We start from the raw sequence: 15,303 nt of genomic DNA on the forward strand, positions 1-15,303 counted from the left end.
CAGTGGGATTTTGGTAATCAGCAGCCTATCCAAAGGTACTGGGTGCTGCCCTGCTCACATGAGCACCTACCTTGCTGGTCTGAGAGCCCACACCTCCAGGTGGGAGTTCTGATGACCTGAGGTGCTGTAGCTCTCCCAGGAACAGGAGCACATTCAGCCAACACAGGCACGTATCACATTGTAGCTGTGACAGCACAGAACTTGACAAGGTGCAAGAGCCTCAGCTGAGGGTCCAACAGAGTCCTACATTAGCAAAATTCTAGTGACCCCTGTGTGCCCTGGAATACATCTCCATCATCACCCACAGACAGTTTAGTGCAGCTCTGCTCCATCCCCACAGCTGCCATCGCATCTTCAGCCACAATGGAGACACACCCCAAAAAACAAACCTCTTACACTCAAGTGAAAAGACACGACCACCCCAAGCCCCACGTTCCCAAAGACATTGTTCAGGACATTTCAGGCAGAATGCAAATGAACAAGCCCCTGAATGAGAAGGCAGGATCCCAGCGATGCAGTGAGGGTCTGACGCTGCCTGACGTAGCCCCAGGCCCCTGGCATGGCAGGGCCGTGTGGAGCAGAGCAGGAAGGGCACCAGAGGGATCAGCCATCGACATTTTGCTCCCAGAATGACACTGTGCAACAGGTATTTAGAGAAAGCAGGACCTATTGACAAAATCCTCCAGGCCTGTGAATTACACGCTGCAGGGACTCTCAGCATGGGCCCTTCTAAAAACTGCTCACATACAATCCTGCCAGCAGGAGCAGGAAAAAGAGGAGAATCAAGACACTCCCCCCAGTGAACCACTGGATGAAATCAGTGGTATTTTCCTCACATAAAACTGATTTGAAAAGATAATCAAGCCCTAATCGAACAGGATGGTTTCACTAGAAAGGTGAGGGGTTGCAATCTCACCAAGTGATTGTCTGCATGAGACTGAACTTCTAGCCCTTTCAGCCTACAGCCAAAATCAGATGAAGCTGATTTTAAGAACACTTCAGTTTTAGCCAGCACAAGATTTTACATTTGGGTGCTATCCAGTACTTCAATTTTTCACAAGAAATCCACATTGTCAGATACAGACAAGCAACCCTGTATTTTACTATTTATTCTTCCAGCAATGTGTCAGTCAATTTGCAGAGTTAATTTCTAAATAGGACAAAATATTTTTTTCTTCTCAATAAAAATGAGCGACTTCAGCAGAACATTCAAAGGCAAAATTCCTCTTCCCTCTCCTCTTTCTGTCCTGGCAAATGGCAGCAGAGCCAGAGCAGAATAACAAGATGCTGAATTAAACATGCTGCCAATGGAGTGAAAAAATCCATTCTTTGACAGTAACAAAGTGATCTATCATACCTCATGCCTAAACTACAGAAGAAGACAACATCATTTTGGTCAGTCTCAGTTATTAAAAGTATTTGCTTGGAGCCAGAAAAAGCTGGCTAAGACACTCTGGAATAGTATAAAGCATCTTACAGGAGAAATTAAATACAATATCTCATTGTGCAACACAAAACAAAGGCTTTGACTACAGCTTTATGCATTTGCCAACTCAGTTATGTAGATGGTGATCCTGCTAACATTCAAAAAGGGCAAATATCAACTTAAAAGCCCAGAAAGAGCATCTTTTCTCTCCTCTCACTTGCAATTTTTTACCTTCTGAGGCAGGATGAATTCATATTACATGGGTATTACAAAGGCTGTGTGTATCTTCCTTGTCCTTCTCCATAGTTGTAGAAGAGAGGGCTCTGTCTTAAAGGAAGAAGTTTCACAGACTCTAGAAGTCTAGTACGAGTGAAGGGAAGTTTTTGTTACACACAACCAAGCGGTTTTAGATCGTGCAACAGATCTCTTGCAAGAAGTTTTAAGCCCTGCACACCATCACTGAATATAGCACATGGTGCTCAGTGTAAAAAATGTAATTTTTTGTCTTCAGCCTGGGAAAACAGAGGTTCTGAAGCTTCATAGAAGCTGCAGCTTTCAGAAAATGAGAAAATTACTATGAGTTTACATCTTGAGGGTGTTTACATACCTCTCTAATGTCTACCACTATTCCCTAAGCTCTTAAGGCCCTTAATTCAGGCAACTAATTGATGTTCACCCTCTACCTGCAAGCGGTGGGTGTCTGCAAAGAGAAGCGAGTCACATGACAGAACAATGCAGAGAAATGGTTGATTCAGAAGCACTGCAATGTTCTTGGTATTTTGCTGTTAATTAGGCAGTGGGATTGCAGCCATCTGAGTATTGCATACTGCACAAAAGTGAAACAACAACAAGCTCTAATAAACAAAGCTCTAAATAAACAAAAAGCACAAGGAAGCAGAGGAGCCATTCTCAGCTAAGCTGAACAGCAAGCCCCAGTATGTTGGGATGAGCAGGTGACTTGGATCTAGGAAAAGAACTTAAAGAGAAAGAACAAAAGGACCTCACAATGAGTCTTTATATGCTATTCCAGTTTGATAGACACTTGTCCTGCAGCCTGAGTGAAAGCCATGAAGAGTGGACATGACTGTGCCATCAAGGATGTGACAAGAGTCCTTACGGATGCGAGCGAGGACAGCCCTGCAGGCAGGCGTTCAGACTGCAGGTGCAAACACGAGCACAGGCCAGGCCAAGGCCAGACTGAGAATGGTGCCACTTGCAAAGAGTTTGTACCTGCCAGCACAGACACAGGGCTAGGGGACAACTCTGCTACAGAAAATGAACATGCTATCAGCCTGAAAGCAGATGACACATTTAATATTTTTAAGTTGGGCATTGGTACAAAAGCCAACAGGTTTCAATTACATGAATGAAAAAGCAGTCCAAGTAGGTAAGAAAAAGGCAGTCTTTTTACAGTGTGTCTTAAGCGTATCCTCCATCAAGACAGGGAAACTAAAGGCATCTCATGATCTCATGTCACAGTTGTGTGGCAGGTGAAACATATTTTGAAATAGCATGAGGATTGAAAAATGGCCTAGGAACTCTGCCATAGGAACACAGAAATTTAGTGAGAGTAGAAAATGGAGTTGAATGAGCTCAAACCATAGTAGAGGCTGCACTAGTTTATTGCTCTGGAAATTATACTAAGAGTAGGGGCTGCACTAGCTTATTGCTCTGGAAATTATACTAAGAGAACCAACAAAAAAAAAATGTCTTCAACAGATCATGACAGGGAAAAGAGACATAATTCCTTGTTGCTACCAAAAAAAAAAAAAAAAAAAAAAAAAAACCCCCACAAGATCAGAGAAATATTTCTCTGTATTTGTCATGCTCAGCGGGTCAAGCAGGATTCTGGCCCTTGGAAAACTGCAGAAACAAGGTCTCTGGTAACAGTAAGGTTCATCATTTGTGCGGGAGCTGAACTAAATTGGGGGACGAAGAAACACAGTTTCATAAAAAAGGGGGAAAGCAAAAGGTTTCTGAGGATCTGTGTCTGAAAGCCATAAAGCTGATGGGATCTAGTTCCCAAAGACTGTGCTACAAACAAACTATATTGAGTCTACTTTCCTATTCAATTGCATAATTTGCACACAGGACTAATAGGACAGAAGGAGCTTAGTTTGTGTCACACCTTACAACAGTCTCTTCTGGCACAAACACAGTGGAAGTAAACCTGGGAGACACTGGAAGAGGAAGGAATCAGAGCACCTGGTGTTGTGCCTGCTCTGATATACCTTTCTGCAGTGAAGCAGTTCCCTTTTGACAGTCGTGTCCTTAAGTGCTTGAACCCAACAGTGCAGGATCAAAGCTGTTTTGGTTGTGCACAGTTTTATCAGCTGAGAACCTGGCCTTGCACTCCTGCCACTGCCGTGGTACACAAGTTACTGCTATGGAAATGCAGCAAAGCCTGAGGTTCTTAGAAAACTATAGTTCTCCTCACAGGTCTCACATCTCCTCTGACGTGCAAGTAACATGAAGGCAATTCTTCTAAGGGTACACAATAGCGTTACAAAACATGGTGCATACAGAGGCCAAAGAATACAACAATAAAAAGTCTTCATATTTTCACAACCCGTAAGCTAAAATACAACTTAATTCCTGCACTATTCATATCTGTTAATAGATCACACCTGGGTAGCCTCTCAGACACTGCAGGATTTTATCTGCCAGTGCAACTTTAGTAGTGATTCTGCTAGATATAAATGCAAGTAAAATGGCAGCAACTGAAGCTCTTCATCTCTGGTGCCAGTTCAGCACACACAAACACCCTGCAAGAACATACACACTTGTTGAGATCAATACTCATTGTTTATAAGTTACTTGGCTCTGAGTATGCCAGCTCTTGGAAGGTCCTGGTGAGCCTGGAATCTGTAAATATTTTTTTTATTGATGCTGATGATACGGATGAGCTAAATTACAGAAGCTGGAATTGCTTTTAACATTATTCAAGGGGAATGTTTCCAAAGAGCCCACTGTTACAAAAGCCAACAGTAATTTACATCTCTTCCAAAACATTTGCCATTTCAGACAACTCCAAGCTGCCTCTGTCTAAAGTGCAACAGTTTCTTTTAAGAGAAAAGAACCTGTGTTCAGTATTGAGCAACCTCTGGAGATCCCAAATGTGCTCAGCACCTTGTAAGGTCAAGAGCTAAGCAGGCTTTTTTTGGGTACATTTGGAAATTAACAGCAAGACTGAAGAACTAAACTTCTGCCCAGACTTCATTTAGTGTATGTTTGCACTAAAAGCCACACTAAATCCATCAACAAAACTATTTCTTTCTTTACTGCACCCTCTTTTTTTGAATGGTAGAAGCTCCGCAGAGGCCCAGCCATGAAACAAGTGCTCTGTCTGGGTGCTGTACAAACATGGGACACTGAGGTGATTCCCAGCTAAAACAGCCATTTTGTACACACCTCCAAGAAGAATCAAAACAGAGATCATCATAAGCAAACAGGTGATCATAAATTCTGGTCCTCAGCAGTCACACACTCCTGAGTTTAGGGGAAAGTGTCATGAGTAGGTGCTGGATTACAAGGGGTTTCAAACCTTTATGGAACAAGTAAAAGCCTATATTTTGTACCTAAATTCACATAATTTAAATCAGTATCATCCATAAGAGATTTAATTCTCCACACTGCTCTGGAAAAACTTCAAGTATAAATATACATTTCAGCAACAGGAATCACCTCATACTTAGAAAAAGCCACCATTTGTAACAGTATGAAAAAATAAGCATTCCTAAAATTTCCTGATTTTACATATTCTCAAGAGTTGACAATCTCTTATTCAGACATAATCCATTACTCCCCAGATTACAACTGTTCTTATCAATAGTGCATGGTGCCTGTTTGCTGGAACATGCCAACCTGATCACGATAATTTATTTAACGTGTAAGGTCTGAGCTGCTCAAGAATATATTTATCAAAGTGAGACTTACTTAAAAACAAAGGCAATTTTTCTTACCTGCTACACTGTTCCCTCCAGTGCTATTCCTATTCCATGAGTATTGTGAAATTGCTTCTTCTACAGCCAGCACAGCTCACCAATCACCTTGTTGAAAAGTATGCCACGGACATTGCCCCAATCTCTAAAGTCACACCTCACGATCTTTCATTTATGAACAGTGCCAGCCTTTCCCCTGGGCCAAAGTTTTGTGGGTTTCCATTTATTGGTTAAGTTTTATTCCCATCCCCTTTCTGAAAGCCCTCAAAGGCATACCTTCAAAATACAGTGGGGTGAAGAGATCTGCCTGTTCAGGTCTCAGGACAGAAAATAATACCTCCTGATCACAGCCCAAAAGGATGGTCTCATGCTTGGTTGCCACACTGGACAGCAGCAGCAGTACAAGTGACTCCCAGCAGGGCTGGTTTCAGAGGGCCTGTGAAAGCAGTCACATGTAGGGCAATATTTGAAAAGTTGAGAGACATATTGACAAAGCTACTTAGAACACAATTAAGCACATTGAGTGATATTCTTTCTAGGAATATTCCTCTGACTCTATTTATATTCATAAAATTGCCATTGGTGCCTTTGATCTAAAAAACCTCTTATCTGTAGCCAATCTAACAGTGTGACTTCTGGTTTATCTCCATCCCCTTTACATTCCCATGCAAAGGGAGTGGGATTCCCCTTGTGCTCAGAGGGGAACTGGGTGAGACCCAGGGTAATTCAGTGTCTGAGAACACCCAGCCCATGACATCCCTGCAGAGCCAGCAAGTGCCATGGCTCTGAGAAAGGGTGTTTAACCCAAGGGATGTGACCTGCCAGTCACTCGGTGTCTTGCAGAGACTGTGGCTCCCATTCAAAGCATGACAATCTCTATCCCAAAACTGATTCAGCCCAAAGAAAGGAAGAGTTGTTACAACCACCCAAATGGTGCCAGGATTGCACAGAAGGCTTTAACAAATGCTTTGTTATGATTATTTTATTTCTATGGCTCAACAGTTCCCGCTGTGGGAATACATGGGGACCCACTCTGATTTCACCCACACTACCAAGAGTCAAAGAAGCAAAATGTCAGTGCAACATAAACTGGGATAACTGATAACTGTACTAACACAAATAATAATTTATACCCAGGTAGCATGTCAAAGGTCCAGCCAAGACTGAAGCTCTGTCAGCTTGGCATGATACAATCATTAGGGACAATCCTTGTCCAGGCATGCTTACAAACCAAACAGACAAAACAGGCTATGTGTAATAGGGAAAACAAAACCACAAAGGAATTAAATGTCTGGCCACGGGTTACACCAGCCAGTCAATGGCAAAGACAGAAATAGAATCCAAGTTTCTTAGTCTACTACTTGTGGCAATGGGAACTATGTGGCCCATCAAGAGCCTGATTAGTTCACAGTATTTGGCAAGACCTACTAAAAGTCCTTCATTAATATTTAGAGACATCATTTGTTCTCTGCTCTATTTTGCTTTCCTTCTTCTTCCTCAAAATAGAAACTTTTTCTTTGGAGGAAACTGGAAGGAGCTCCTTTGTATGAATGGGGGAAGGAATGACTGCTATGGGATGCAGCAGATGGATAAATAACTCCCCCCAAAGCAATAAAGAAAAACTTCTTTATTGCAAAATATTATTCCTCTCAATGTTCATAATTGTAACTGTCAGTTACCAAAATTAGAATGGAAGCTACTGTATTTTTAATTGCATACTGAAAGCATGTAGAGCTAAACAGTGCCTATTAGTCCACTCAAACAGATGTTATCTAAGTCAATACATAGTTTTGAAAATAACAGTCCATACTTAGATGCCAAATTTCTTTTTTTAGGCACTTGATTTCCAGGTGGTGGCTTAGGGTAGGGAGGACCATGGATAATGAGCATCGATTTGCTAGCTGAACATTAGACTCCTAGGTTAGACCCCACCCACATCCATGTAACTTCCATTAGGGACCCAGATGTGGGATTTTGAAAAGCACTCACCTTCCATTTAAGTCTTTCTCTCTTCCCACTGGGCTTCCATAACTTGAGGCTGCAGACCAGCACTGAGCTCTTCCACAATCACACTTGAAAGGGATCACCAAATGACACAGAAGCAACAAAAGAAGCTCTATATCCACTACTTGACAACATGTCAAATCTCACAGTATTGCTTTCAAGTATTACATGTTATCCCAATTACTATCTAACAAGTATTTCCTTTATTTACAGTTAATTTCTTGAATAAATCCAGTTGCATTATATAGGAATTGAAAAATCAGCCCCCTTTCCTCTATATTCTATTAGGTATGTTTAAAAAAACTTCTACATCTTCTGGTTGCCAGTCATTTACGGTAAATGAGATTTGAATTCCAGACTCTGGAGTGCAGCCATTTAGGATATGCAGCTTTGCAAAATTTTCCACAATGAAATCGCCAATGATTTGAAGGTACTTCACTTTACCCTAAAGCAATTTATTAGTGCAAACCCCTCTAAACTACTGACATATCTGGTCAAATTAAAACATGATAAATCTGATGATGGGATTATAGTCATTATGTTGTGGTGAGAAATGCATTTGGAGAAGCTGGTGTTTTTCATATCAGCAGCGTTCCTTACAGTCCAAAAATGAAATTACAAATGCTTTTAAGAGAAAGGAGGTGCCAGCTCAATGCACAGCTTTTGTGCAGTACAGGGTTGAGATTTGGAGTAGCATTAGCTGTTTTTGTGGAAAAAAACCCAATAAGAAATACAAATGAGATATCTTGGAAAAGTACTAACAGAACATGATTTGCAGAATTGGGTCCTTTTACACTGAAAGTGTGTTACTTCTACAGCTGTATCTTTATAAACCTCCATGAAGGAATATCACATTCTACCTTTTGTAGACAGGAGTCCAGAAAAGCAGTTAGTCTGTGAAAATTGAGATATCTGAGATTTGGGCAGCCAACAGCTTTCTGCTACCCAAAACAAAAAGTTACACCTGCCAGATGATGCAAGGAATTCAAGCTACTTCAAATTGGCTGAGCCACAGTAACTGCCTGGGTATATTCACCAGCCTACTGCAAGCTAAAATCAGTTTAACTTAGCCTACTATTAAAGGGGGTTATCCAAAATGTATTCTGTTGCCTCTGCTGCTACTACTTAATAACATACAGAAATAAATATCGTAACTTGGAAGATGTATGGTATCTTGTCAATCTGCAGAACCTAAATTTGTTTTTTAGTTCAATTTCTGATCTTGTGTTTATATATAGGTGTCACATATTAACAACAAGTTGATAGAAGTCCCTAGTTACAAACTCTCTGGAATTTTGTTTGAAATCCAAATACAGAAATGCAGACAGATTCTATTGTAGCTTCAGCTCATATCTGATGTTTAGCAAGTCTTGTATTTCCCACAGAGCTGAAAGCAAATCCCTTATTACTTGAAAGAACTTAAATACGCTTCACTTTCTCAGAAGCTATTTTCTGTCACTACTTCTGACAGTGCTGCCTCTGCTGGCTAATGCATTCTGTGATGGATCTTTAGAGAAGATTGCTTCTTTTATTTTTTCAGGGGTTTCACTCACAAAGAAACATCCTTGTGTCTTTCAGAGACAAGGCTGTTCTGATTTACCCCTAAATACCTTTGCATCTGCAACAAAACCACGTCTTTTTTAGTGCAGAACTCAGGACTGCAGTAGGTGCAGTGTAGGATGTGCCTGCAGGGAACACATGAATCTACCAGCCTCAGTGCTTTTTGATGCCCATGTTCTCATGCTATCAGAGGCTCAAAAGGAGACAGTAGCTGAAAATTGAACCTTCAGATTGGCATTGCTCTCAATTCTCAACACAGCAGGGTAGGAATTTCACAGGGTTTGTTTTATAGAGAATGTGGCCATACACACTTGAAATTTGGTGGTGTTTTCCATATCTTTCGTAAGTCACAAGCTATGAAACATCTTTCTACCCTTCTGGCAGACCCATTTATACAAATTTCTGCCAGTCCACTCAGAGCTGCGTTGACTTACTCTACAGCCAAGTCCTGTCTTCAAGGACTTCCCAGCAGGAGAAGAAAGGTGGAGACATTATTAGATATGTCTCAAAAATTTCACCTTCTCTCTGTCTGTTCTTTAGTGGAGTATGTCAGGCCCTACGTGTTAGGACCTTTTCCATGTCTCTCAGAGCTGGATTCTGCATGTGACAGGCAAAGGAAAATTAGATGAAATATCACTGAAATCAACAGCATATCAAGGTAAGAAAATCAAAATTAAATCTTAACTGTGCAAGAGCACATTTCTGCACATGAAGCCTAAGATGAATGGCTGTTTGGAATTAAAGATACCCTTTTGTGGGCCAGCCTCAGAATATGGCCACAGAGAGGTGGTGTGGCATTCTTCTTGCTAGTACAGTTGCTGTGGTACAGCAACTCATCCCAAAGTCAGTATCAACATTGCCAAGATACTTCCAGACCCTGAATCAAAATGTTAAATCCTAAAACCTTGGGAAAGAAGTCTCAAGTCATAGCCACAGCTGAAATCTCAGAAATAAACCCTTGATTTAAAAGGAACATAGAACAAAGCACTGCACATTCAGGCACTTTTGGTATCCCACTAACCTAACAACCCACTGTAATGGGGTTAACCAATGCTTAGACAAATTCCATGGTTCTTCAGCTCAACTAATCTCTTCTGAAACCAGAAGGAATTGTTGTTTAATGCCCATCCAGTATCCCTGCTGTCTGAGGGAAAAGAAAGAGCAAAGTTTCCTCAGAACAGAAGACAACTATAAAAAAATTACACCAGATTATCTGAGGGACCCCCCGTCTTTAGGCAAATCTTCAAAAAAATGCTAGAAGTCACTTACCCTAACTAGGTTTGCTTTTTTTCCTGGTATCTGCAGACCATTTTGAGCAGGGAAGAAAATAATTACTCCTCTCCAGATTATCAAACTTGTCCAGATAAGACAAATATTTTGTGTGATGCCCTATTGCAGAACTCAGCCATGCTATAATTAGCAGCAGTGAAGAATCAACACCACAGCTGTCAGCACATCCATCTCTACTTTCCAAAGGGGTTTGTGATATGACTTGGAAAAATATGGACACGTAGGAATTCTGGGCAAGTTATTTCAATTCAATGGGAAATATTCCTCTAATAAGAATACCACAGTTCAGACCTTTGTAATACTTAGCTGTAGCAGGCCCAGTTTATAGCATCTAAGTATTAATTCTCAAAAAAAAAAAAAAAAAAAAAAAAAAAAAAATCCATTGTTGCTTTAAAAGTTTTGCTCTATCTTTTACTGATGCTTTAACACACTTTTGACTGAACACAATCACTGACTTTTTTTTAAAAAAGTACTTTGAAAACTACACTGGAAGTAATATTTGCAAATACTATTTCAATGACTTCCCAAGGCAAGGAATTTCTTATTAGTGAACCTGAAGCCACTGGCTGGCTGGCGTGAAAGCAGAGAGTGGGGAAAGTCTGAACTCTTTCTGTGCTAAGACAGTGCAGTGGCTGGTACACAACAGAGGACCACTGAACCAGGGCTTGGGTCTGATTCTTCTGAGCCTTGGGCATCATGCTCTCATTTTACCTGGGCACTGTGAATGTGTTTCTCACAAGAACGACTCCTAACCTGCTTTGCCCAAGCAGATTGCAATGGAAATACAAGAGCAGTGGTACATCTAAAGCAAGGGTTGAACTGAAAGTAGGGAGCACCACAGCTCTACTGTCAGATATCACTGCAGCTTCACTGGCGTTGTTATGGAAATTCAGCTACACCCCATGTGAGAGCAAAGAAAAAGAGGGAAACAGGCTTTGTTACAAGGTCACACTTCTCCTGTGAAGGCCCCTTCCAGTAAACAGGATCTGTAAGTCTATACTATTTTATACATTACCGAGGTAAATAATCTCAAAAAATTTAAAGGAATATTTCTGTCCACTGATATCTTGATTGTTGTACTCAAAAATGTAAGCTTGTCAATCCCTGATTTCTGTAAGAGTAATTTCCAAGAAATATGTTTTGCCTCAAGCAACAGACGCTCCAGATACACTTCTGGTTTAAAAGCAAATAATATGAAGCATCTAAAGCAACTTCCAGCTATAACTGTTGCACTTTCTTCCATTGACACAAGCAGGAGTTCTGCCATTGACTAAAATCTACAGCTTGATACAATTTTAGGCAGTAAATGATGTATAGTATTTTTTTAAGTCAAGGATAGCATTTTGGTCAGGGGTAGTAGAAATCTCTGAGCACAGTGGACACAAGAACATTATCACTATTCATGTCCAGCGCATGAGATATCCTGATACAGTTTTGTGAGCATGGGTATTTGCTTTAAATACCTTTAATAAGGTCTGACTCAAATCTACTCAACTCCTAAGGAAAATCCCAGTGAGCATCATTTGGGTTTTACCTAAGACAAAGGAGAAAGAAATAAAACCTAGAACTATCAGCATTTCTACATGTTATAGCTCACTACAGTTTTTAAAACTTAATATAAAATGCTGATAAATATTCAGAATGTTGCCTGAACTCTTCTAGAACAGAGAAATACTAGTATGAATTGAAGTTTTACTATTCAAGGGATATTTCAAGGGATAGAGTGAGTCATCCAGGCTGCAATAACCAGATGTGGGCCAACTGGCTGAGACTGGTCCACAAAGCTGATGTAGAGTGTTAAATCTTACCCAGAATTATATTAAGTGATGGATAGAGCATTACTGGACTGAGCTGTTCTCACTGGTAAGAAAGAAAGTTAAACCTGTGGATTGGTTTAAATTCCAGGTGTCACTTCTTTGTTGTTAGAGCAGTTGCTGTCCTCTAAGAAATAATCTGCTCCTAAAATGTGTGATTCTGTGTTACCAGGAGAACACCACAGGTGTGCATGGTACTGTACAGGCAAGCATGAGAAACTGACTGTGGCAGAGAAGGCTGTGGTTTAAATTAGATATTAAACAGAACATTGGGAGCATGCAACAGTGAAAAAAGCAGGAAGAAGGGTTACATTTCATCAACGATGGGGCAGGCAACTAGACTGGGTTTTGAACTGGATCTCAATGCACATCATTTTTCTTAACCTTACTTATTCTTCTGTGAAACTACAGAGGTAGTCTCTTATTCACACAGCCTGTGACTGCAGTGAGACAGACTCAACACACAGGTACCATGGGTGTGGGATAGATACCAGCGAGGGGTGCACTGAGGGCTCACAGATTTTTACACGGAAACATTTGTGTGCAGAGTACAAGTGTGCCATATCCAAACCTTGAGGCTCCTGCTTGTGATCCCTGCAGTTATCCTTATGAGCTGGATTTCCAGTTTGGCTCAGCTTCTTGCAGTCCCAAAGAAAATGTGGCAAACAAGCAGTTAAGGACATTCAACTTTAGACCAAAATCCCCAGCTCCACACTGCCTGAGTCAGAGCTTTTTCCAATCTTATAAAGTTTAATCATTCATTTCATTCAGGCCTTGACAGTGTGTTAGGGAAGTTACAAGACCAAGTAAAGGAAAAGAAAAAATAAGAGCAGAATAACACCTGTCTTTGCAGCTGGTCACCAGGCAGACCTTTAATGTGCTGCCTGCTGGGAAACAGGGATGGTCTCACGTTACACTGAGGCTTCAGCAAAGGATGGAGTTTGCAGAAAGGAATCCTGCAACTAGAAGATGTGAGGCTTGGGCTTTAGCCAAAAACAATGGAGAGCATCATTAAATGAAAAGTTCCATAAGTTCAAATGCATTCAATCTCTGAACAACACACAGCTTTGTGATTTGAAAGAATTTTAAAAAGAAATTTAAATCATCACTGAAGAACTACCAGTTGTTTCTAATTTTGAAGAACAATCAGTATTTTACCCTTAACTACCACCAAATGCTTCCCAGAGTGACCATAGTCACCCATAAACAGACTGAATGTCTTCATTTAGGAAGAGCAGACCAACCCTGATAAAAGCCAATATGGTGCTTTGAAAATTGCTTTACTGCCTGAAGCAGAATTTCATCTTTCATAGGCTACATCAACCCTAATAAGTGGCACCAGTTTTGCTTTAAGTCACATCCTTAGAAGCTCATTGACTACAATTGAGAAGTCATTGAAGAAGAGTGATTCCACAAGATTAGTAGAAAAATATGCATAATGGTATTAAAGTAGACATTTAGAGAGTATAATCTTAAGAATAGAAATGCTGCAACAGAAAGCAGTAGAATAAAATAAAATTTAAAAAATAGTAGTTGGACTGAAAATCCTAGATCAGTGAAATCTGCATAGTTCTCCTTCTGAGGTGAAACAGTGGAAAAGTGAGGACAGGACTGCCAAATACCTAACAAAAAATGATCAAAGCACTACATAACCAGGGACTAAAACACATATTAGAAGCCAAAATGCCTTTTTTCCCATACTCTCAATAATACTTGACAGCTAGAAAGTATTAACAGGTGCTTAAGGAGCAGATCAGTAGTGACCTGCATTTTCAGCAGTGACCTCTAATTTCAGTTTCATAGCACAAGACAAAGAAGAATCTCTTTTTCTGAGGGATCTAAAATATCTTGAACTCTTCCTAATTTTGGTAGGAAATGTGAGGACAGTAATCTCCCCTGATGAGGAAGTGAGAAGGGCGTATATTGCCTGCAAAATGTTGCTGAGAAATGAACTCCTGGAATTACAATTTCACAATTTTGGGAACATAACATTAAGGATTGAAGAAAGATATTTAAATGCTACAATATTTGAAAATTAACTCCTTGAATGAAGGAGAGTTGGAAAAAATAGTAAATATTTTAAGATCATACACAGATACAGTTTATACTGTATGTTCAAGTGAGGGATGGGGTTCACCTCAACAAGGGGCTTTGATTTGGAGGTTTTTTTATCTTCTGGCAGACAATAACAAACCTTTGGAAAACAAAAAATCCATAAATTGCATCTCAGCTCTTTGTTCTTAGGTTCATTACTAGAGATTTAATGACCTAAGATTCCTTTAATCTCTAATTTTATGATTCTATTAAACAAATTATAAATAAAAATTTCCTCTAGACATACAGAGGGAGGAAAAAATCACCAAAATATTGGAAAAGGATCCAGGTTTTCAGTCAGTTGAAACATCCCTAATTGGCTGGCATGTTTTGCTGCACTTATTACAGTGAATGCTGCCATCTGTTTCTTACTTCAAAAGAAATAGTCAAAACGATTAGCAAGCCAACAGAGAAGAAAGTCTTATCATGCATATAGAATATTTTAAAAAGCATAGTGTCCACTGGATCCCTATGGATAGAATATTTCTAGCCTTGACATGATGATTACTGGTAGAATAATATTCAACCATCTTCCATTTGTAATAATGGGACAAATAGAGATGAGATAATTTTGACTCCAGGTCTTCCATTTTCCACTTTAGGATTTGCCTTTTAAGGACCGTGGTGAGGGTGTTTGTGGTGAGCCAGGCTGTGCTCTGGATCACAGGTTGGTGGCCGAAGATAATTACAAGTTTGCCAATGTAAAACATCATCTTTAACAGCCCAAAGAGAAGTCTACAAACAACAAGGAAAGAGCATGAAGGAAAGCACACAGAATGTTAGGGTAAAGAAAAAGACACACAAGAGACAGAATTCCCTTCCACTAGACAGCTAATGTATCATCAACAATGCCATCATCACAGCTGATCAAATATGCATCACACAAGCTATTTTCCTAATTGTTGAGCATCATAAATGAATTGCTGATATTTCTGCACTTCGCCATTTAATTTCATCAAGTGCTGCTTAACCTCATGACTGCAAAATTCACGCTTGCAAAACCAGTAATGTTTTTATAGACCCCTTGCCTATACATTAATGTTGAACATTAATATTCGCTTCCTTGACTGCTTGCAGATTATTCAATCCATTACTGGTATGCTGTAAAGGCAAAATTCCATATCAATCTTCATGGCCACAATCTGAAAAGCCAGGGAAAGGGAACTGTAGCAAA

General features: G+C 40.1%; 1 long non-coding RNA gene across 2 annotated transcripts in view; it reads right to left on the reverse strand.

Annotated features, from left to right (window-relative positions):
• Positions 1 to 15,303, reverse strand: part of LOC309576699 — a 222,796-nt gene that overhangs the window by 42,393 nt on the left and 165,100 nt on the right. The gene's annotated exons all lie outside the window — the stretch shown is intronic.

This window comes from Coloeus monedula (assembly GCF_965178545.1).
Source record: "Coloeus monedula genome assembly, chromosome: 10".
Lineage (NCBI taxonomy): Eukaryota > Metazoa > Chordata > Aves > Passeriformes > Corvidae > Coloeus > Coloeus monedula.